Raw genomic sequence first — 23,894 nt, 5'->3', positions numbered from 1 at the left:
CAAACAAGGTGTACCAATTTCAGTAAGATACAGTTCAAATATTCAGGCACTATAAACCTTTAACCAGAAATTCCCAGCTCAGAAGGGCAGAGTCCAGCCTCTTCTCCCACAAGAGTGCAGACCATAAACCTTCTTAATGTAAAATAACTGGCCTGAAGCCCAAGTGCTTAAACCAGAACTAATACACTTTAAGAATAACAGACACTGGGCTCTCAATCAGCAGTTCCCAACTTAGAAGGATGAAAGCTACCTGTCCTGCCACCACAGTGCATGCCACAAACATTCCTAATGTAAAACAACTGGTCTGAAGCCCAAGTGCTTAATCCAAAAGACTTAGAATGATAGCTACACTTTAATCAAGTTACTACCAAGCAGTAATAAATACAATTGAATACTTTAGAGAATGCCTGGATTAGTGCTCAAGTTACACAAACAAAGCTAAATCCAGCAGGCCCGAATCCAGTCTATGCCACAGCAAACAAGGCGCACCAACTTCAGTAAGAAGCAGTTCAGATATGCATGCACTATATATTTACCTGTCCTAGCATTCACACTACTATAGGCTGGAATCATTTGTCTGAGAGGGTTCTGTAGCTACACTGACGTATATAAATGAAAAGGCAGGCAAGTATTCAAATGGTAGTGACCTATGTCAGAGTTAGACTATCATAAATGTTAAGTATATAACCAATTATTCATTCAGTTTTACAGTATGATTTTTCCTGAAAAATAAATTATTAGCCTTGCATGTGTTGTCATTAGTGAAGTAGCTTCTTGGTGCACTGTTGTGTGTCAGATGATACTGCATGCAGAGGGAGTTGCCTGTCAGGTGATATTATAGGTAGCATAATGAGTTATTTGCCAGGTGATATTACAGTTAGAGTGAGTAAAAATGGAACTGAACTTGTATATGGAGCTCCCGAGGCACATATTTGGAGGTAAGGTGTTGCCAGCTTTGTAAGCAATGTGGCTGAATGGAGTCATCATATTTGTTGAAGGACACAGGGACTACAGTGGTAAGCTTGACAGAGAATATGATATGACATGTTCCACAAGAAAGAATTAGGTAAGGAGATTGCTTAGGGAAATGAAACTGTTTATTAAGTACCACTAAAGTTGCATTATCTGGTAATGTGGTATGAAACTGGGGACTAACAGAGAGACAGCTGATACAAGCCATGTGTTAATGTGTACAATCTACATAAACTTCAACGATGCTGTTTTATTTTAGAGGATCCCAAGTTATTCAGATTTTGAGTTGATAGTAAAGAAAACAGAACCAGACACCAGCGAGGCATGAAAAATAATGGCTTGAGCCAAATCTAGTGTAATATCTACAGATTAGAAAGGTTAAAAACCTGTAGAGTATGCACTTTTCATAGAGACATCCATCATCCATGTCAAGTAACATATCTCACAGATATTCTAATTGGAAGCTTCTAGGTGAACTTTGGTTGTTGGATAAAAACATCTGCAGGTACGTTATATGTGTGTTTTAGTGTGACTGCTGACTTGAGTGATGGTACATTTTTGGACTTCTGTGTCTGCAGTAGTTTAGTCATGCTTACTCTCCACTTATTTTAGTGCAGCATTTGGTGAGGTGTAGGAACATTTTGTAAGTGCTTAGAGCTTTACTGGCTACTTATAACAGTGCACTATATAACTTTGAAGTATATTTAAATCTGGATGAAACATTACAGAAGTGGTACTTGGAATAATAAGATATAATCACCCCAAACTGGAATATGCTTTGTGAAAAAGCAATTGAACTAATCAGGGAACTTCACTGGTTGGTCTGGTGATGGGTTACTTCCCGCCTTTAATGTAAGTTTTTAATTTGAATTTGCAGTGCACACGTTGACTTGTTCATTGTACAGAAAGCGGGTTGTAGTTTTTATAATTATTTATTTACTAGTATAAGCAATGTGGTGTGGACTGGAGTGACTGTTTTTATATGATGCTTGTTACAATGATTTGGCATAATGTTGCCAGTCTAATAATGGGCAATCAGGTAGGAAAAAGCTAAGTACTGAGTAGAACTTCCTTGAGTCAGCTAATTTATACTTTAGTCCACCTTAGTAATGATAAAACATGTTAGTGATTAGTCACATATGTGTCTATTTATATGAAGTGCAGTACAGCCATACCTCTCAATCTCTCAGAGCAAGAAATCTGGACAAAGCCAAAAATAACAGTAGGAGTCATGGGACAAAGGCCCAGAAATAGGGACAAATTTTAAATATTGCTCCTGTAAGCTCAGACAGTTGCTAGAATAACATGTTTTGCTTTATTATGTATATTGTGAGGGAAATGATGTCTGAAATTCAAATGTCTGACATTATTTATTATTTAGTGACTTCTAGCTTCATGTTGGTATGCCACAATTCCAATGGAGTGGGTGGGGTTCATGATTATGTATGCAAATGTTATGTTAATCCGTTTCCCGGCAATTTGACAAGTTGTACCTTCTCTTCATGGGAGGTTTGTCCAGATTTTTGATGTTTCCAGGTTAAGACGTATGGACTACCCTGAGACTTCTGTCTCATCTAATATTAAAGCATAATTTCAGTGCCAGATTACAGAATGACATTACATCTGGTGGTCACCTGACTCTGTGGTTCCCAGAAGCTGAGCCAGGATGTTGCACATATGTGACACAATTCACAAATATAGAGCTTTGCTAAGATGTGTTACAGCATTTGGAACCTATAAAACCATTTCAGCACTTCCACCCTTCCAGTGCAGCAACTAGTTCACAACTAAGGACAATATAGCAGGATTCCTATTCTTTGTTTACAAAGACATTGCATCTCTGGCTGCATACAGACCTGTGAGATACAGTCTTTATGGCTTGTACCAAGTAATTTAATTTCAAACTATTTTTCCTAAGGTTAGCTGGGTTGAGTTTAACATCTTCCCTTCCAGCATACTCTGTTAACATGTATACATTTCAGTAGCTACCACAATACAGCCCAACATGCAGGTATATTTCTTTTCTTTCCAGAGGGACCCACTGTTGATACATTTTTAACACAAGCAGCTTTACAAATAAATTCTTAATACAAGCATCTGTACAAATCAGTTTGATATAAAAATGACATAAAATTATTTACAAAACCCCAGCATGCTATGCTGTCATATGTTACACATCCACTGCCCAACTCCTCTTGGCATAGCTGGCACTATTTTACATCATCACAGCTGGAAAGAATGTTGCCAGACAGGAAACCATGTAAGCAATGCTTAAATCAGACCACTGAAGGTCTGTGGTTTTGCACAGAATGCCACAATGATCACCAGGGCTTCACAGATAGCTCTCAATCTCTTAATGCAAGACATCTGGACAAAGGCCAAAATAATGAGGGGACAATGACCCAAAAAATAGGGACATATTTGAATTTGACATATTTGCCCTATAGAAATGTGCTAGAATAACTGTATGCATATTTAATATGAGCACACAAATGAATTCTGGGAAAGAACAGGTGAAACATCAAAATGAGGGTATGTCAATGGAAGAAAGTTGTAGCAGCAACACCAGTCACATATCAATATGGTACAGTAGAGAATGCACAGTGAAAATGTGTATTATGTGACTGTCACACAAGGTGATATAACAATAGGGAGGATGTCTGTGTGAGATAATCATCCTTACATGAATAATACAGAGGACATCTATCAGAGATTTGACGTACAATTGGGGTAGGGTGCATACTGTGAATTTGTGCAAACTGATTTGCCTGAATATGAATGTAATCTCAGTAGAGGTCTCCAGCAAGTGGGACACAGTTAAAGGCTCATAGACAACATCATGGACAATATCAGAATAATACCACCAATTATCCCATGCCTCTAACATAAGATATGTGACTTAGAGTAATGAATGATGATTCTGTGCACACACACTCTTGTACAACTATTATGATATGAGGGTAATCATGCCCACTGTCCTAGTATAGTAGCATATGCTGCAGGTGTTAGGAGGAATACTGCTATACCTGTATGCAACATTATGATCAATACAGGCTAGTTGACTGGGGTGCATGGCATATATCTTCTGGTGACGCACACCATACATACATAGGTGTCTGATAACATTAATGTAATGGATAACTTTTGTGATTCATGGATTGTGCCATATATATATGCTGAATCCTATACAATTGCACTTTGGGGGAGCCACCACGGACCCCGAGAACTACTGCCCCATTAGCCTGACGAGTCTGGTCTGCAAGGCTATGGAGAGTATCATCATGGAACTTATAAACAATGTGTCAGTGAAGTAAAGTAAGCAACGGGGCAAAGCAGGTATTCATTTCATTATAACTTATAAACAATGACATTGGTAATCTCCAAACTCTAGACCCTACCCAGTTTGGGTTTGTAAAATGCAGATCATGTCTCCTAAACCTGATAGACTTCTTTGAAGTGGTCACCAAAGCTGTAGATGAGGGTAAGGTGATACACACAGCCTATCTAGATCTCGCCAAGGCTTTCGACACCATCCCCCACTCTGGAATTAAAGACAAATTCATTAAACTAGGTATAAATCCCTATGTCACAAGATGGGTTGCCAACTGGCTCACTGACCGAACCCACACTGTGAAAGTAGCAGACTCTGAATCCAACTTCAGACCAGTGACAAGTGGAGTACCACAGGGTTCAGTCCTAGGTCCTCTCCTGTTTAGTATCTACTTCTCTGAAGTACAGGCTAACTCAGAAGGTCTATGACTAACAAAGTTCGCAGATGACTGCAAACTAAGAGCCATAATCAAATCTCTTAATGATGTGGACATCCTACAAAATGGCCTCACTGAGACAGATGCCTGATGTCAAAGCCATGGCCTTAAGCTCAATGCAAAAAAGTGCATTGTCATTCCTTTTGGTAAAAACTCTGTACCCATGAACTACCACATAAGAGGTAGTCTACTTAACACCGAAAGTGTGATAAGAGACCTTGTGACACAGGTGGACAGTATTCTCTCCTTTGATAAGAAATACCTCACAAAGAGGATTACTGGCCTCAAACAGATGCCCTATGCAGACCTTCTCAAAAAACTCCAGTTTTACTCTGTCGCATATCGCCAACTCAGAGGTGATCTCTGCCTAACATACAAAGCTATGTCAAACCCAGAACTGTTGGACATGCTCCACATAAAGAAATCCCAATTCCTCTAAGCTACATGCTCTAGGGACCTAAACCTTGTCACCACAATAAACAGAACATGCTGGAGGGATAGGTTCATATCTCAGAGACTTCCCATACTCTGGAACAAACTATCTATCTATATCAAACAAAGCTGCTCATTAGCACTCTTCAAGAAAAGTCTTGATGATTGGATGGGAAATAGGAAAATCACCCCGGGGATCACTTCTGTGGCTCTGCTTAACAGGGGCACAGGAAAATAATTTTCTTGGGTGGCAAAAGCCAGGGTACCATTTGGCTAGGCTTATATAGGGCCTAGGGCCAATAGCCTAGTACTACCTATTAACCTATGAATCCATGGGATTGGAGGATTAACTTCAGTATGCACACTTCTGGTCTTAAGACTAGACACACACACACACACACACACACACACACACACACACACACACACACACACACACACACACACACACACTTGGCTGTAGTGAGAACAGAACCCCCTAGCTAAGTAGAGAAACTACAGAGCTTGGTACTTTCTTGGTACTTTATGCTAACACCTCAGCACAACTCTGACTTTTACAAGACTGCAGGTCAACTTATTTATTTTATTTATTTATTTATTTACATTTGTTGACTGGGAGTTTCCGACTGGATGTAGGTCCATTTTCAGCAGAGGCCCGGGGAGAAAAGCTCCACAGTTAAAATATACAGGCAGTAGTTACATTGGATTTACATAGCAATTAACAATTTGATCAACATAGCAATTAAAAATTACAAACATAGTTACAGATGAAGAACATAGTACATCAGCTGACAACTAGAATCTTTATCATTTCCAAATTCATAACAGACATTAACAATTGTTACAATAAGAAGATCCTGCTCTATAATAAGTAGTTAGGCTTATGAGCATCCAAGCTTGCTATAATCAAGGTAGTTAGTGGGGTGGAAAGAAAGGTAGTGGGTGGATGGGGTGAGTGATATTAGAGAGGGAGTTGCGAGGGCATAGCCAGCATGTTTTTAGGTGCGCTTTTAGTAAAGTTTTGAAGTGGATGCATGATGGTACAGAGGTAATTGTAGGTGGAAGGGAGTTCTATAATTTGCTTATGGTGCAAGAGAATAGTGCTTCTCCAGCAGAGTTATTGGCTTTAGTGACCTGTAAGTGATTTTTGTTGCTGGATCTTAGTGGTCTGGTGGTGCGATAGGGTTGGAGTAGGATGGAGGGATGGGACTTTTAGTGGATGGTTTACTAGTTTGTGGGCGAGTGCGAGGTGATACCATTGAAGGAGGTGAGGGAGTTCAAGCCAGCCCAGTTCAGCAAGTGAGAGATAGTGGTGACTATGGTAGGATGCTCCTGTGGCAAATTTGGCAATTTTGTTGTAGCAAATCTTGAGCTTGCTTAGATCTCATTGCCTTAGGTTGGAATATATTGGAGAGGCATAAAGTAGGGTGGCGATAAGGTGGGAATTTGCTACTGAAATCTTTGCTGCTTTGGTGAGAAGTTGCTTATTTCTGTATAATCCTCCTAGTTTTTTGTAGACTTTTTTTCTGGTCATGTATATGTGAATATCAAATTTTAGTTTATTGTCTATTTCCACTCCTAGAAATTTGGTGTGTTCTGTTGGGTGTATAATGATGTTGTCTTTTGCTGTGATGTTAAAGTGAGAGTTGTTTTGAGTATGTTTGGTGGATTGGAAGATGAGTAATTTAGTTTTGTTTGGATTGAGTATTAATTGGGGATCGGATAACCAAGTTTCAACAGAGGAAAAGGCTTCCTGAGTGACTTTTTGCAGTTTGGGTAGGGACTGGGCTGAGCAGATGATGGTTGAGTCATCTGCATATTGTATGAGTATGCCATGTTTGGTGGCAGAGGCTAAATTATTGTTGAAAACAGACAAGAGTAGGTGTCCAGGGATGGATCCTTGGGGAACCCCTATAGAGACAGGTAGTTGGGGAGATATATCATTCTGCCATACAGTGGATTGTTGGTGGTCAGACAGGTAACTCTGAAACCAGTTAGTGACTGATTGAGAGAAGGATAGGTTATTAGAGTGGATGACATCAGCAGGGCATGTTAGAGAGAAGATGTTGGTAGGTCTGCATGAAATGGATATGGAGGCATGTGCAACTACCAAAATACTATCAGGAACAGTAACTATGGGATATGCACTTATGCTCTTCGGGCTACAAACAAACATATATCCAATTGACTGCAGTGAAAACAGAACCCCTACCTATCTAAGTACACAGACTACAGAACTCAGTACTTTACACAAGTTCCACAGCACAGGTCTGACTTTTACAAAACTGCAGGTCAACTTATAGTGGATGACATCAGCAGGGCATGTTGGAGAGAAGATGTTGGGAGGCCTGCATAGGTTCATAGCTTTGCAGGTTCATAGGACGTGACTATCCTAATGTCCCTAGGGAATTTACAAGCCTAGCTGTGCAAAATCCAAGTACCCTTATCGCGCATAGTTAGATGGTCATTGTTAGCAGAGAGATTTTGTAATTAGCTCCAATTGGCCCTGTCCATGAGTGACATAGGTGCCACCCCAGGGTTTAATTTACAATCACCCATCCAGTTGGCAAGGTTGAGCTTGAATAGGGTCATTGAGGAGCACTGCTTCACATGCAGTGTGAGCCTATTATAGAGCAGTGGAATATTGAGATATATCTGTCGCCCCAGCATGTTCTTTTTATATCACAGGCTAGGTTGAGAGCCCTGGAGCAAGTTATTCTTGTCCCATTTGATTTTAAGATGTCGAGCATTTCCAGTATGGCAGGGTCTGAGACTGCTGTGTAGGCCAGGCATAATCATAAGTCACATCTCAGCAGCATGCATGACAGTGAGTACATTGACAGGTCTTTCAATCTTTCCATGTTTGCTTGTTTTATTGGCCCTGGATTCTCTCAGTCACAAACATCTGTATTTACTCGAGTTGCTGCAGGTGTCTGTTGAGGAGCATTTTACTCAATTAGTGGTCTGATAAGGGTAGAGTACAGCAGAGCTATGACCTCCCTGGTCTTGGATATGATGACCTTATTTAAGAAGTGCACAACGTAAAATGTGTTGCTTACCACTATGGACGCATACTGATTGAAGTGTAGATTGCTATGAATATGTGTTCCCAAGTCTCATAAAACTGTGTTTCAGCTTAGAAGGGTGCTATGTATATCATAATTTGCAGGGGTACTTCATTGCCAAAGGGGGCGATAAGGCATTTTTTGCTTTAAGGTTCAACCCATGAGTTTTCCACCAGCCATTTGTCTGTGTCAGCCCCTTCCATAATATGTTAACATAGTTAGAGGGTCTGTATATAACTTTGTCCAGTATACAGTCATCTGCAAACTTGATAAGCCACAGGTCATCTTCTTTTGATTGGACTTCAGAGAAATAGTTTCTAATTGGTTGAGAGCCCAGCACAGATCCTTGGGGTATTGCACTGGTAAGTGGTTTAGTGATGGAGGTGCACTCACCAACTTTGACAGTGTGCATTCTGTTGGTGAGCCAGTTGGCTATCCATTTAATAATGTATGGTTTAATCCCTAGACGGAAGAGTTTCTCTATGATACATGAATGGGAGATACTGTCAAAGGCCTTGGATAAATCAACATAGCAGTACGTCCTGTAACTCCTCATCTAGGTCTTTGGGGTCATTATCAAAGCAAAGAAGTCCACAATGTTTAATAAGCAAGATCTACACTAGACAAAACCAAAATGGGTTGAGTCAAGTGTGTTGAAGGTCGCCTATGTCCCTGTGGATAAGGTAATTGCTGATCTTGTCCCTAGCCTTACAGATAAGGCTTTTTATGCTTATGGGTCAATAGTTTTAGTTCTGCATGTTATCATCTTGATGTGCATGGCATATCACACAACATTTGATATGAATATCTGTAGTATAAGTGCTACATGTGTGGGAAAAGAACTGAGACACTAGGGTGGCAGTGCTTGGGAGGAGGCAGCACTTGGCTGTATTGTAAATATGTGAAATATTGTTGATATGACCTTCAGTTTGTTATGTTTTGATATATAATTTCATGTAATAGACAGGAAATGGGCAGTAAACAACAGTAATACATTATAATATTTATTTTCCATAGTGCGGCTGTTGGCAAAGTGTTTGTGTATGCGAGGTACACATTTTCGATACTTTCCATGCTTGCACATAGTTAAGTAGTGCACAAACATGAACCCCATTGGGAAAATTCTGAGAGTTAGTATTGAGTCTATGAAATGCACCTCCTGCTTAACTGATGCTGTGGCAGCAGGTGTTAATGCACTGACACATTTCACTTAGAGCCCAGATGATATTGAGTTTGAATCTAGGTGTATCTAATACTTTTAAAGACTTTTAAATAAACAGCGATAATGTAATGACATAAATTATTTATAGTACATGTGTTGCTGCGTGCTGGCATAGTGCAGCAGGGTTAGGCAACATTGCATGCAAGTAACCACAGCATTCTAACATTGCTCATCGTTGCTTTGCATTGATCCACAATGTGAAACTTCTCTCACATGTAGACCCCAAAAAGTGAAGGGATCCTTTGATTTTTCTGCTACTCATGTGTGTTGTGTGTGATTCTATTTTTTGACCAGATTATAGATGTTGAAATGGGGTAGATATGAAAGTGTTGAAATGGGGTAGATATGAAAGTGATGAAATGGGGTGGAAGCAGGGGGATGATCAAAGGGAAAGCAATACAAAAATGTGCAGGAGGAAGGTAGGAAAGAACTGCAGCTATCCATTTCTTTAACAATGTAAACTGAAAATATGTGAGGAATATTAACTGAATTTGGACTGTCATCTCCACAAAGAGGGGTTTAGAACAACACCATCATGTTGTATAGATAATTGGGACTGAATCAAGTGTGAGAAGAGGACACATGCAAAATGGAGAGCTAAGTATGGGATGATTTTATTATGGTGGGACCAGTACCCATTTTTTTTAATTCAGTAAGGGAGGAGTGCTGAGTAAGGAATGCAGGTATGTCTGGGGTCAGGTAATTTGGGTAGGCGAGGAAGCAAATGCAAACATACAAGACAAACAAGACAAGAGATAAGGATGGTGATGGACACAAAAGGTTGGGGGCACTATGGGGTGAGGGAAGGTACAACGCAGGCTTATGGACATCAAGCTTGGAAACAGGGAGAATCGAGTCCTCACCCATTGGACTGTCATCACTGTTCCCTTACTTTGCTGTCAGCTGGAGTGCTTGATGTCTTTTCCTCCTATGGACCATAAGGGAGAGCAGCCTCGCCATCGAGAGTAGGCATACACCAATGGTGTAGTGCATGACCCTATGCACCATATCTGGCAACTCCCTGCAGGTGATGAAATCACCATCTCCACCACTGCACCCAGAGGGTACAACTACATCAGCTTCTGGGAAATTACCACCTGAAGGCACAGGTATTGCAGGGACAGCAGAGGCAGTGCTGCCAGGTTGGCTCCCAGACATGCTGGCATTTGTCCAGGAGCCAGTGGAGTGAGGGCAGGCTGGTCCACTGAGGCTGGCCTACCTAGCTGTGCCATGTAGCATTTAATAATGTGGCACACATGGATGACATGGAGACATTTTAATGACACATAATAGAAAAATAAAAAAGTAGAGGAAGGGTTGGGGTAAGAGAAAAAGAGATAAAATCAGTACCATCAAATGTGACATACAATGCATTTATAAAATTATACAACTCTTTTACCTAAAGTATTACTTACATTTAAGTATAAGTTTTAACAGATACACACTTTACTACTGATTGCTGAAAGTGATCCTTGAAATGTGTATATATTGCACATACCATGCTCCAGTTATACAGATTACAGTTTACAACAAGGCAATTGTGCCACTGATATAGAGTTTTTAATTTAATGTAAATATTATTGAAGAAAGAACAGCACTGTATAGTTGTGAATTAGGTATATGATCCCACAAGCTCTGACTACAGTCTAATATTGGACTTTTACAATTGGCATGTACTATAGACCAATGCATGCATACTTGCTTTTACCATTGGGGTATGCATGCTCAATTTGATACAACTTTATAAATGACCAAAAAAGCAATATTTAACTTTTAATGCTGCAATAACACTTCTCTTCTGCTGCATACATACTACTTGCTTTCCTCAGTCTCTTCAATTGAGCAGCATTAGCCTGTCAACTGAACTTACATTTGGTGGGAGCTAAGGAAATAACCAAAAAGAACAGAAGAGCATTATGCATACCAGTTGTGCCTATATTTAGCTTTCTAAGTCTTACAAGTACTCTGCTATTGTCATACTTACACTGTTGTGGGATGTCCACAGTCTCAAATTCCTGCAGCCAGCGGTTGAGAGTTTCCATTTTTTTCATGTGTAGATCATTAAAATGATGTCTACATTGCACTCCAGTGCTTGGAATACTAGTTACACTGAATAAAACTTGGATCAAACTATTCCATGCCTCAGACTTGTACTGGAAGGCAGAATAGCCCCTCTGCAGAACCCTTTGTCTATGGTGCTTTACCAGTAGTCCAGTAAATATCCTTGACTCCTGGACACCCCACCTCTGTGCCTTCAAGTGTGCTCCTTCCTTTCCAACACCAGACATGTCTACCAGAAGAACTAAAGCAATGGAAACTGATGCTTTCCTGCTAATTTCAGTTATCTCATTTAAAGATATTGTGCAAACCCATCCAATAATGCCAACCACATTTGCACAATGTTAAGCAGAGCACAGCAGTACCAAGCAGAGAGGAATTAAATAACTGAAATTGGAAGGTTAATATGACACTTGGGCTTAGTTTGAGGGGGTGTACTGATGTAGCCTGAAATATATATTGGAAATTGGAAGGTAACTGTTAGGTAAATTACATTTGCAGCCATGCACTGTGGGCATAAATGTAATGACCTGACGTTTTTGTCTTTATACACTGAGTAAAATTTGCTTTTAGAATCTGGCAGCCAAACATAGGCAAAATGGACAAAACAGTTTCTTCCACAGTGCTGATTGTGCATCTTTTCCACAGAAAAAGTGCTGCTCAGATATAGTCAGGAATCATACATAAATACAGGTGACAGTTTCAGATGTTACTCATATATGTGTGTGAACTGACAAGGTTATTGGAAATAGATCCAGTTGTGCATGTTTCTTAGTTGATTGTGAAGGCCATGCAAATCCAGATAGCGGAATTATACTTACAGAAATATAGTAGACAGTATATCCTCAGTCATACATCTGAAAACACAATATTGGTGTCTCATTCCTCATGCAGATAATTCATATCATCTCCACTATCTAAAGCATTATAAGTGAGAGTGAATATAATGGGAAGTGGAACAATAGTAAAAATGTCTGGAACAGCTGGTATTAGAACCCAGAACTATGTGTATGGTAATCCTACACTTAGATTTGTTACCACAAGAATGTTAAAATAACACCTGTCTATTTTTCAGTTCTTTGTTATAAACTGCACTGTCACAGCAATAAAAATAGGTTGGATGCCCTGTACTAGAACCCAGGACCTTCTGTACTCCAGTCCTACACTTACACCTACTGCAGCAGGAGAAGTTGCATTATTTTCCTACTTTCCTAGTTTTCTAATCATTCTTAAGGTCTCTGTCTTAACCACTGCACAATCTCACTTAGTGGGCTTGTGCGGTGCCCAACAGAATTAATAGAATGTATCTGGTTTCAGTTATTGGCTGTCTGTGTCCTAGCTGCATGTGTTCGATGGTTACAGCTGCTGGGGAACCCTGCTAGCCATGATAACAGCACTTGCTCAATGAAATACAGAAATTGCAACAATGTATTCTTTTCAACCTTTGGGCTTTTACAGATACCTTGTTTGCATGTGTTCTGCAGGTGTTATGTCTGCTTCCTGTGTGGCCCACTAGTCCAGTTTGCACACTGCTGCACTTCAGGCAAATGTGATAAGTACAGCCAAACCTAATGTTTCCCCGATTTCCCATGTTTGTGCTATGTGGTGCATTGTGCAAACACTCTCAAAAAAAAGGACAAGTATTTGAAATGAGGAAAAACAATCTATGACATACACACTAGAAAATGTTGGTACACATGAGATATTTTTACATAGGTCTGCATTTGAACTCTCACACTAGTGAACCTTCAGAACACAGGAGGGGTGCCTTATCCATATGTGCCTACTGTTATTTGTACATTTACTATTTTTGAATGTAGTGCACTAAGTGATCACACAACCATTTATGACTATTGCTTGCACATACAAAGTATAGCTCTGTCTTACCTGTCTATGTTTGTTGGTCATTCTTCTGTTATCTGACCAGTAATCTGAGACATGCAGTCTGTAAGCCATTCTATATCATTGTCCTTACAATGTGTGAGGATATTAAATGTCAATAATATAATATGCAGTTACCAACAAATGAAGGGGAGGTTGGATGTTAATGAACAAAACCTGTGAATTGTATGCTGCTTACTTAAATTTCCAACCTTTAAAAAAGTACATCTAATACTTTGTAAGTTTAGCCTGACACACCCACTAAGTAAGACAGCCAGCAGTGCTGTTGTGTTTTCCTTCTCCCAACCAGTAATCATTCACAGTTGCAATCCATTAAAAATGAACACTGAAGGAGTGCCCACACTATGCTTACATCTGCTACACATTGCCAAGTATTTGTGATTCAGCAATTCTAATGAGTTCAGACCTGATTTGCATCTTCTGGCTGACAGCCCTGAATCTACACCATAAAAAGGCAACTGTGTAGCTATGGAAACTGAAGGTGATGGGACTTGTTTATGTGGAGGGCACAGAAAAGAGCCTATTACTTTGGGTTATATCTGCACAGAAGATTAATGAACTTGAGACGGTATGTTTGCATTTTTCCAGCTACATACTGCATATGCTGGAATGTAATCAAGAAAAATCTGCATAATAGTTTAATATTTTGATTAGCAAAGGCATTTACCCTTTTATCTGTAGCATTAGTTAGAAGTGTACTGATGCCATGGGCATGTTTGTCAGAGAATTTCTAGTGTATACATGATTGGCTATACCTTATAACTGAATCTTTTGTGTTGAATCTGTAGACATGTTTAAAGGACAGTTCATTTGATAGGATTTTTAACATTTCAAAGATGGTTTGTTAGAAAAATGTGTCATTTTCCTGATATTTTGAGGGGGAAGCACAGCTGCATTTCTTTTTTGGCACAAACAAGGATATGCTGCCATTATTACTCTCCATTTTTTGCATCTAGCCTGTTCTTCCTATTTCATATCTCTAATTTTATGTTTCTCCAATGGGTAATACTGAAATGCTACCTTTTCTGTTTTATCTGGGAACAGTTATTTTGTAGTTATGCGATACTTATGTGTATTATCCTTTTGTTGTCTTTTAGGACACCTAGGACTATGCCACCCAGGTATCTCAATCCTCAAAAACCACCTTTCACTGACCCTGACAATCAGGTTATTGCTGACGGTTTTAGGCAACATCTGGCTTTCCTGCTTTAAAGGGGATGTGGAGATATGTCACACAGAATGCAGATTTGGCAGCAGATTGTCACAGATGTTAATACCATGGGTGGCCACAGCAGGATATATGGCCAGGTGCACCATAGATTGACTGACATGATCTCATCTGCACTGAGGACAGCAGCTGCAGTGGGCCATGTTTGGATGGATAACTGGGGAGGCAGCTACAGAGCCACCACTAACACTAAATGAAGATTTCCTGTCCATTATTAGGGATCCAGACCGCTCCCAGGAAAGTGCAGAACAGCAAGTCCTTGACATTGGTGGTACCCTTTCAGAGACAGCAAGCATATCGCAGGAAGAGCTTCCAGCTAGGTTTTTGTATCTCAGTTGTTGAATACTGTTGTACAATAAAACAATTTAAATCAATGCATTACTTCTATTTCACAAGAAATTATTTTGGGGGCAGGGGATTGAAGATTCCAGTGCATCTGTCCATGGGCATGGATGTGCTAGTGCAACTGCTGACAGAGCCAGTTCTCATGGTCAGGGACAGCAATGATGAACTGCCACCTCTACCATGCATGGCTCACACCTGTCCGACATACCAAGATGTAGAGCTAGCAGACAGGTTTGCTGTGTTCATGCAGACACTCACACACCAATTTTACATGGAAGATCACTACAGACACACACACAACAGTTACATGGTTCAGCCATGCAGCTTAATACTCATTTTGCCTCACTGTCCATGTTTTGGTTTATCTAAATGCCTGTCTGCTTCTCTTTCTTACTCACACACACTCACCAACCTTTTGTGTCAACCTAGACTTCCTGTTCCCCCCACCAACACCCTGTGCAAGTGATGATAACTGTGCCATATCCCTGTTTTATATCTTTTGTGTCTGATACTCAGGGTGCATAGCTGACTTAGTGCTTAGGATATCTGCATTTGTCATGTTGAACTGGTGACTGTACCTTTGATTTATATTGGTCTAAGAAAGTTAGACAGTTGATAGCATCACAATTTTCCAAATTTATTGTGAATGATCTTGTGAAGGTTGTGAAGTCTGAAACTGCAATCTGTATCATTACTCTCTAACTTCTCTGTTTAATTATTTTCTAGTACAAACATATGGTGCTAAACTGAGGGCATGCAGTTACCATCACTACTTTTGAGATGTATGACTGTGCGACTCTTTGATGCCTGAGGCCCACTAATGGACACATATAAATCAAATAACTCTTTGCTGCCACATGTTAAGGTCATTTCAGTACAAATCTCCCACTTTTTACTTGCTTACACTAGGAAGAAACAAAATGCAAGGATATGCCAGCCATTCATATTATTGCACAATACACTCTAGGTTCAACACTTTCCTTATAAATCCAGCAGTTGCAACAGTTTTAGTTCAGGACTGGCTCTGAGTGATGCAAGCAGTGCACAGTCAATACATGGGGAGGTAAAGGTTGTGAGAGTTGCCTGGCATCAATGTTACTATATGTATGTGCATAGGATAAAGGTTTTAGGCCCTTAGATGGTGAGTGAGTGTGTTGTGCATTGTGTTTTAGCCAAGGAGAGGGCATATTGAGCACACCTAAATCTGCCTACACCCACTGTAGCTGCCTCCTCTGACTCCTCACCTGTATGTGGCTGTGGTGACCTTCGCATTGTTGGCGAGAAGTGTGCTCCTTCCCCTTGTTGATCCTGCTGAAGTGAAACTGTTTTCACAGAATGATGTTGCGCAGCATAGCATATACTGTGAATATTTCAGTACATGTCCAGGGATTGTACTACAGGGCTCCCGCAGATGTATCTAGGCCCAAGCACATGCTCTATGATATTTCTGGTTTGAGCATGTGCCTCATTATGGTGCTCTTCACCAGGTGTATGTGCATTTCAGATGGGTGTCTTCAGGCACAGATTAAGTGCATAACCTGCATCCCCCAGTAAATGACCCTGTGGGATATACTCCTTAGCAAGCATTTGATACAGTTGCGAGGTGTGTCAGATATGTGAGTTGTGTTAACTGCCAGGTTTGCCAGCACACATGTTCAAGATGATTCCCTTAGCATTACACACAACTTGGCACTTAATAGAGTGAAAGCCCTTTCCATTAATATAGAGCCTTCCTTGTTCCCCGGGTGATGCCTTAATTCCTACATGTGTGCAATCTATAGCATCCAGTACTTCAGGGTAGTGTGCTACAGGGTAGAACTCCAGCATATTTTTGGCCCTTTCCTCAGGAGTACAGGGAAAATATATGTGGTCACTAGTATGTTGAAGCATAGCATTCAAGAATGGATGGATGATTCTGGATGCTGATGCCTGTGACACCCATGTATGCCCCCTGTTGGTCTCTGAAAGGTACCTGTAGCTAAGATTATAAGTGCTACACTGGGATGGGATCTCCTCAGTTTGTCCTGGCTCGGAGCTGAGGATAACAGAAGTTGCAGAGTTCCTGTAGTGTGTCTATCCACAGTTTAGCGCTCTACAATTTTCACATTTTGTAAGTTGTGATAAGTTACTCAGAGTCTAAAAACTCTTCTCATTCCTTGCCTTGGTCTATCAGCAGCAGCTGCAGCTGCAAGCAGCATGTACTTCAGCCTGTTGCACATGCACATGAATTAAAGTAACAGCAGCCCCTAACATTGTTTCGGTGTAGACTCCTTTTGTGACTGTATTCCAACAGGTTTTAGAATTCGCAGGAAAAAAAAGCACTAAGTCTGCACAGTTGTTTTATAGCTTGTTGAATTGCTCCTCCATCTTGAATTGGTTGATTAGCATACAGTTAAGCTGCTTATGCTGTAATATGCATGCCATGGTGTTTACCTTGCTTGCACGGCTGTGTGCGGCTGTATAGACAGAGTGGAGCGACTTTCTGATCCACACTGGTACGCTACCATGTGTGCGTCACTCTGTGATGTGCACACGGTGTAAACGGAATGTGTAGGCTTTGTTGAATCTGGCTGGTAGTGTTTTTGTGAATGTTTATGTCTGAGTCTCTAGACGACATATTCAAACGAACCAAACTAAAACAAAACAAGCGAAAAGCCACCAACTGCAAATGCACGAATAATTTATTAAAATAACAATCGATATATAAAATACGATAATGAACTGTGAGCGCTTTCGTTTAATTAGTATTAAACTTCATCAGACAACCTCCATATTACATCACTTCCTTTTATAACTTCCTATACATTTGAAAAAGCCATGAAATAGCCATTCTAAAATTGCATGCCTAGTTAGTAAAAATGTGGAAATAGAATAAAGTAAAGAAAAGAAAAATTCAATCAAATTATGTTTTTTATGCGGAATAGATACTTAATAAATATTTCACATATTATACAATACATATAAAATCGAAATAATATTAATATTTAATTTAAAATCCTAATAAATAATTATTAAGCATATAAATTAAAAATATAAATATTTATAAATACATACCTTACTAATATTATAAATTTCATAATATCATAAATATAAAAATATCTAAAAGAATTTTTAATCTTTAATTTTCTTCCTATCTAATGCTTTTAGTTTTAAAATTGGCGTTATTGAGCTACGTTCATTAATTCCTGGCCATGAATCAGCTTGCAATTTAATTTGCCATTGTAATTCTTTCTTCTCTAAAAAGAGTCCCCATGGGCATTTATCATCTATTTCAACATGATCAATAGCCATAAAATAAAATTGATGATTTATATGCTCATTAATGTGTTTTGCAAGAGCATTATTTAATTTATTTTTCTTTATAGCATATTCATGTTCATAAATCCTTTGCGATAACATTCTCTCTGTTTTTCCTATATAAAATATAGGACAAGAATTACAAGTTGCTAGATAGACTAATGCTTTAGATTTACAATTATATTTACTTTTTAAAAAATATTTTTTTTTCTCAAAAATAAACTATTGCCTTCTTTAATTTTATAACACCAATTACAAGCTCCACATTTATTCATCTTCATATTTAAACTATTACTAGTTGTTATGTTAGATCCACTTCTTAATATATCTTTAAAACATCTTCCTTTTCTATACACTATTTTAGGTAGATTAGGTAAATATCTTTTACACTGTGGATCATCCATAAGAACTGTCCAACTATCATATAATATTTCTCTTAATAAATGATGTTCTTGAGAATAAGTAATTATTAGAGCTTTAGTAAAATCTTTTTTGGTGTTAGTTATTAGGCTATTAGTACTGTTTATACTCAATATATTATTTTGATCAATCGTCTCAAATATAAGTTGTTTACTCAAAATAGGTTTAAAATGCCCACTTTTTCTCTTATTTATTACTTCTAATATTAGTGAATCAACTAATATTTCTGGGTAACATTTATTAATAAACATAGTTTTTAAAAATTCACATTCTATTAGAAATTCATCAAACTTAGTTATCATCCGAGCAGCTCTGACCAATTGTCCTTTCACTACAGATTTTTTCTGATGTTCGGGATGAGAACTATTATAATGAAGAAAACTATTCGAATATTTACAATATATGTTGCATCTTGTAAATCCTTCATTAAGTGTACATCTAAATAATCAATACTTTTCTCATCAATATTCCAAGTAAATTTAAAAAAATCTGTAGTTTGATTTATGTAGATTAAAAATTCATCTAAAAATTCCAAAGTACCATTCCACATCAGACAAACATCATCTTGGAACCGATGATAAGATTTAATATATTTAAAATATTGACTATTAAAAATATATTTTTTCTCCCAGAAAGCCATTACAAGATTTGCGTATGTGCCTCCACAGGGAGAGCCCATTGCTATACCTTTTTTTCTGCAAATAATATTTTTTTTATTAAAAGTCAAAAAATTATTGTTTAAGACAATTTCAAGGAGTTCTATTATCAAATTAATTAATTCTTCATTTAAACCTCGTTGAAATAACAACTCATTGATCCATTCTAGTCCTACTGATTGAGGAATAACAGTATAAAGATCACATACATCTATAGTGACCAAAATATCTTTCTCATCAAATAGAACTTCATTAATGTGCTGTAAAAATGTCCATGAATCTTTGCATATATGTTCTTCATTCTTAATAATCTTTTTTTAATTCACAATCAACATATTTAGCACAAGCTGATGTAATAGAATTCCGACCATCTACTAATGGTCTCATCGGCAGATCGCTCATATCCTTATGAATTTTTGGATTTCCAAAAAATATAGGAACTCTGGGAGAAATAATATTAAGATAGTTAAGCAAATTAATATATATCCGTTTCTCTAAAAATAAATCATATAATTGAGAATTTATTTTTCTATAAGCTGTATTTAATTCATTGACAGATGTCTGTTCATATGTATCGGTTTCCAAGATTGAATTTAACTTATATTTATAAATTTCATTACTCATTATAACAGCTCCTCCTCCTTTAAACCAATACATATGAACAGACATCTATCAATGAATTAAATACAGCTTATAGAAAAATAAATTCTCATTATATGATTTATTTTTAGAGAAACGGATATATATTAATTTGCTTAATTATCTTAATATTATTTCTCCCAGAGTTCCTATATTTTTTGGAAATCCAAAAATTCATAAGGATATGAGCGATCCGCCGATGAGACCATTAGTAGACGGTCGGAATTCTATTACATCAGCTTGTGCTAAATATGTTGATTGTGAATTAAAAAAGATTATTAAGAATGAAGAACATATATGCAAAGATTCATGGACATTTTTACAGCACATTAATGAAGTTCTATTTGATGAGAAAGATATTTTTGTCACTATAGATGTATGTGATCTTTATACTGTTATTCCTCAATCAGTAGGACTAGAATGGATCAATGAGTTGTTATTTCAACGAGGTTTAAACCAAGAATTAATTAATTTGATAATAGAACTCCTTGAAATTGTCTTAAACAATAATTTTTTGACTTTTGATAAAAAATATTATTTGCAGAAAAAAGGTATAGCAATGGGCTCTCCCTGTGGAGGCACATACGCAAATCTTGTAATGGCTTTCTGGGAGAAAAAATATATTTTTAATAGTCAGTATTTTAAATATATTAAATCTTATCATCGGTTCCAAGATGACGTTTGTCTGATGTGGAATGGTACTTTGGAATTTTTAGATGAATTTTTAATCTACATAAATCAAACTACAGATTTTTTTAAATTTACTTGGAATATTGATGAGAAAAGTATTGATTATTTAGATGTACACTTAATGAAGGATTTAGAAGATGCAACATATATTGCAAATATTCGTAGAAAAAAATCATATTCGAATAGTTTTCTTCATTATAATAGTTCTCATCCCGAACATCAGAAAAAATCTGTAGTGAAAGGACAATTGGTCAGAGCTGCTCGGATGATAACTAAGTTTGATGAATTTCTAATAGAATGTGAATTTTTAAAAACTATGTTTATTAATAAATGTTACCCAGAAATATTAGTTGATTCACTAATATTAGAAGTAATAAATAAGAGAAAAAGAGGGCATTTTAAACCTATTTTGAGTAAACAACTTATATTTGAGACGATTGATCAAAATAATATATTGAGTATAAACAGTACTAATAGCCTAATAACTAACACCAAAAAAGATTTTACTAAAGCTCTAATAATTACTTATTCTCAAGAACATCATTTATTAAGAGAAATATTTTATGATAGTTGGACAGTTCTTATGGATGATCCACAGTGTAAAAAATATGTACCTGATCTACCTAAAATAGTGTATAGAAAATGAAGATGTTTTAAAGATATATTAAGAAGTGGATCTAACATAACAACTAGTAATAGTTTAAATATGAAGATGAATAAATGTGGAGCTTGTAATTGGTGTTATAAAATTAAAGAAGGCTATAGTTTCTTTTTGAGAAACAAAAAATATTTTTTTAAAAAGTAAATATAATTGTAAATCTAAAGCATTAGTCTATCTAGCAACTTGTAATTCTTGTCCTATATTTTATGTAGGAAAAACAGAGAGAATGTTATCGCAAAGGATTTATGAACATGAATATGCTATAAAGAAAAATAAATTAAATAATGCTCTTGCGAAACACATTAATGAGCATATAAATCATCAATTTTATTTTATGGCTATTGATCATGTTGAAATAGATGATAAATGCCCATGGGGACTCTTTTTAGAGAAGAAAGAATTACAATGGCAAATTAAATTGCAAGCTGATTCATGGCCAGGAATTAATGAACGTAGCTCAATAACTCCTATTTTATAACTAAAAGCATTAGATAGGAAGAAAATTAAAGATTAAAAATTCTTTTAGATATTTTTATATTTATGATATTATGAAATTTATAATATTAGTAAGGTATGTATTTATAAATATTTATATTTATAATTTATATGCTTAATAATTATTTATTAGGATTTTAAATTAAATATTAATATTATTTCGATTTTATATGTATTGTATAATATGTGAATTATTTATTAAGTATCTATTCCGCATAACAAACATAATTTGATTGAATTTTTCTTTTCTTTACTTTTTATTCTATTTCCACATTTTTACTAACTAGGCATGCACAATTTTTAGAATGGCTATTTGGCGGGCTTTTTCAAATGTATAGGAAGTTATAAAAGGAAGTGATGTAATATGGAGGTTGTCTGATGAAGTTTAATACTAATTAAACGAAAGCGCTCACAGTTCATTATCGTATTTTATATATCGATTGTTATTTTAATAAATTATTCGTGCATTTGCAGTTGGTGGCTTTTCGCTTGTTTTTGTTTTATGTCTGAGTCTGTCTTCTGTAGTGGCAGTGTTGCAGGAAGGTTTTAATGATGTTATGGTGTAGGGTTGTTAGAGTTGGAGGAAGAGGCACAGCATAAGAGTAAAGGTTAGCACCCATTTCTAAGGTAGTGCCACTAGCCCTAAACCTAATGCTGCCCCTTCCAATAACCCTGACTCTGCATCTTAACATCATTAAAACCTTCTTGTAACAATGACACTATTCAGACAAATTTAAGGCTAGTGTCACAGGATGCTGTAGTTTTAATATTGGGAGAGGAAATAGTTTTCCCCTCTTTCTCTCTCGATATTATTGTTTTATTTATTTTATTAATTTATATATTTATTTATTTATTGATTTATTTGTTGTGCTATAGTGTATGATCGAACTTATTTTGTCAGTGTTTTACAATTGACATCAGGCAGTTCTGTCATACACAATAGACCCATACATATATATATATATAGATAGATAGATAGATAGATAGATATATTTACACACACAGACACACACACACACACACACACACACACACACACACACACATATATATATATATATATATATATATATATATATATATATATATATATATATATATAGTGATTAGCACACATGGTCAAGTGTTACTGTCAAGTTTCTCATCTAAAATGGACAGTGGAGGCATAATAAATGCAGTAATTATGGAACATTTCAGTGCTATCTCTTGTACCAGTATAGTTCTTCACAGTGTTCTGTACATAAGATCTGCCATTATTCCTGAGGTCCTTGAAGGGAAAAATGGCAGATGGTGGTGAGGGTAGTGCACCAATTAGAACACAGAGGTGGTGTGAAGTGGGGCCATGCATATTTGTACACCTCCTCATAATAAATTACAGCCAGAGGCTACTACGGGGGTGGGGGGCAGCTCTATCAGGTGTCAGTACAAGGCTGAAGTTTAGAATAGTTTAGTGAATGTTGTACTTGGATCCCACTCATGGGATAACAGTGCCCTCACCATTACAGTGACATGAAATGGTGAAAAAATTACTTTATTAGCAGCTGGGAGGAATATTACAGGGTCCTATTCTGCCATGGCACTGTAAGTATATCCCCCATAACCATGTAACACACTACCATGGCATGAAACACACACACACACACACACACACACACACACACACACACACACGTGCACACGCATGCACACACACACACACACACACACACACACACACACACACACACACACACACACACACACACACACACACACACATTCTTCATTACTGTTTGTTGTTATACGTAGCTGCTGCACATATTGAAGGAAACCAGGAGGCATGTCAGGAGAGACAGTGTTGCCTCAGAGAGACACTGGGTAAGTATGGATTCAGGCATTACTTATTGGCATGTAACACTAGCACTGATTTTACCAAAAAATTATCAGCTACGTGGACATCAGGCCATAAGTAATTGTCAGACTACCACATGAGTATGCAGATTCTACATTTGCAAAGTCTGTTGACCTGCGTGAATATCTCATGTAGCTTTGAACTATTCAGTTGT

This window comes from Protopterus annectens, chromosome 11.part0 (assembly GCF_019279795.1).
Source record: "Protopterus annectens isolate FY-2018-M chromosome 11.part0, PAN1.0, whole genome shotgun sequence".
NCBI lineage: Eukaryota > Metazoa > Chordata > Ceratodontiformes > Protopteridae > Protopterus > Protopterus annectens.
The sequence above is the reverse complement of the archived record's forward strand: the minus strand, read 5'-3'. Positions refer to the sequence as shown.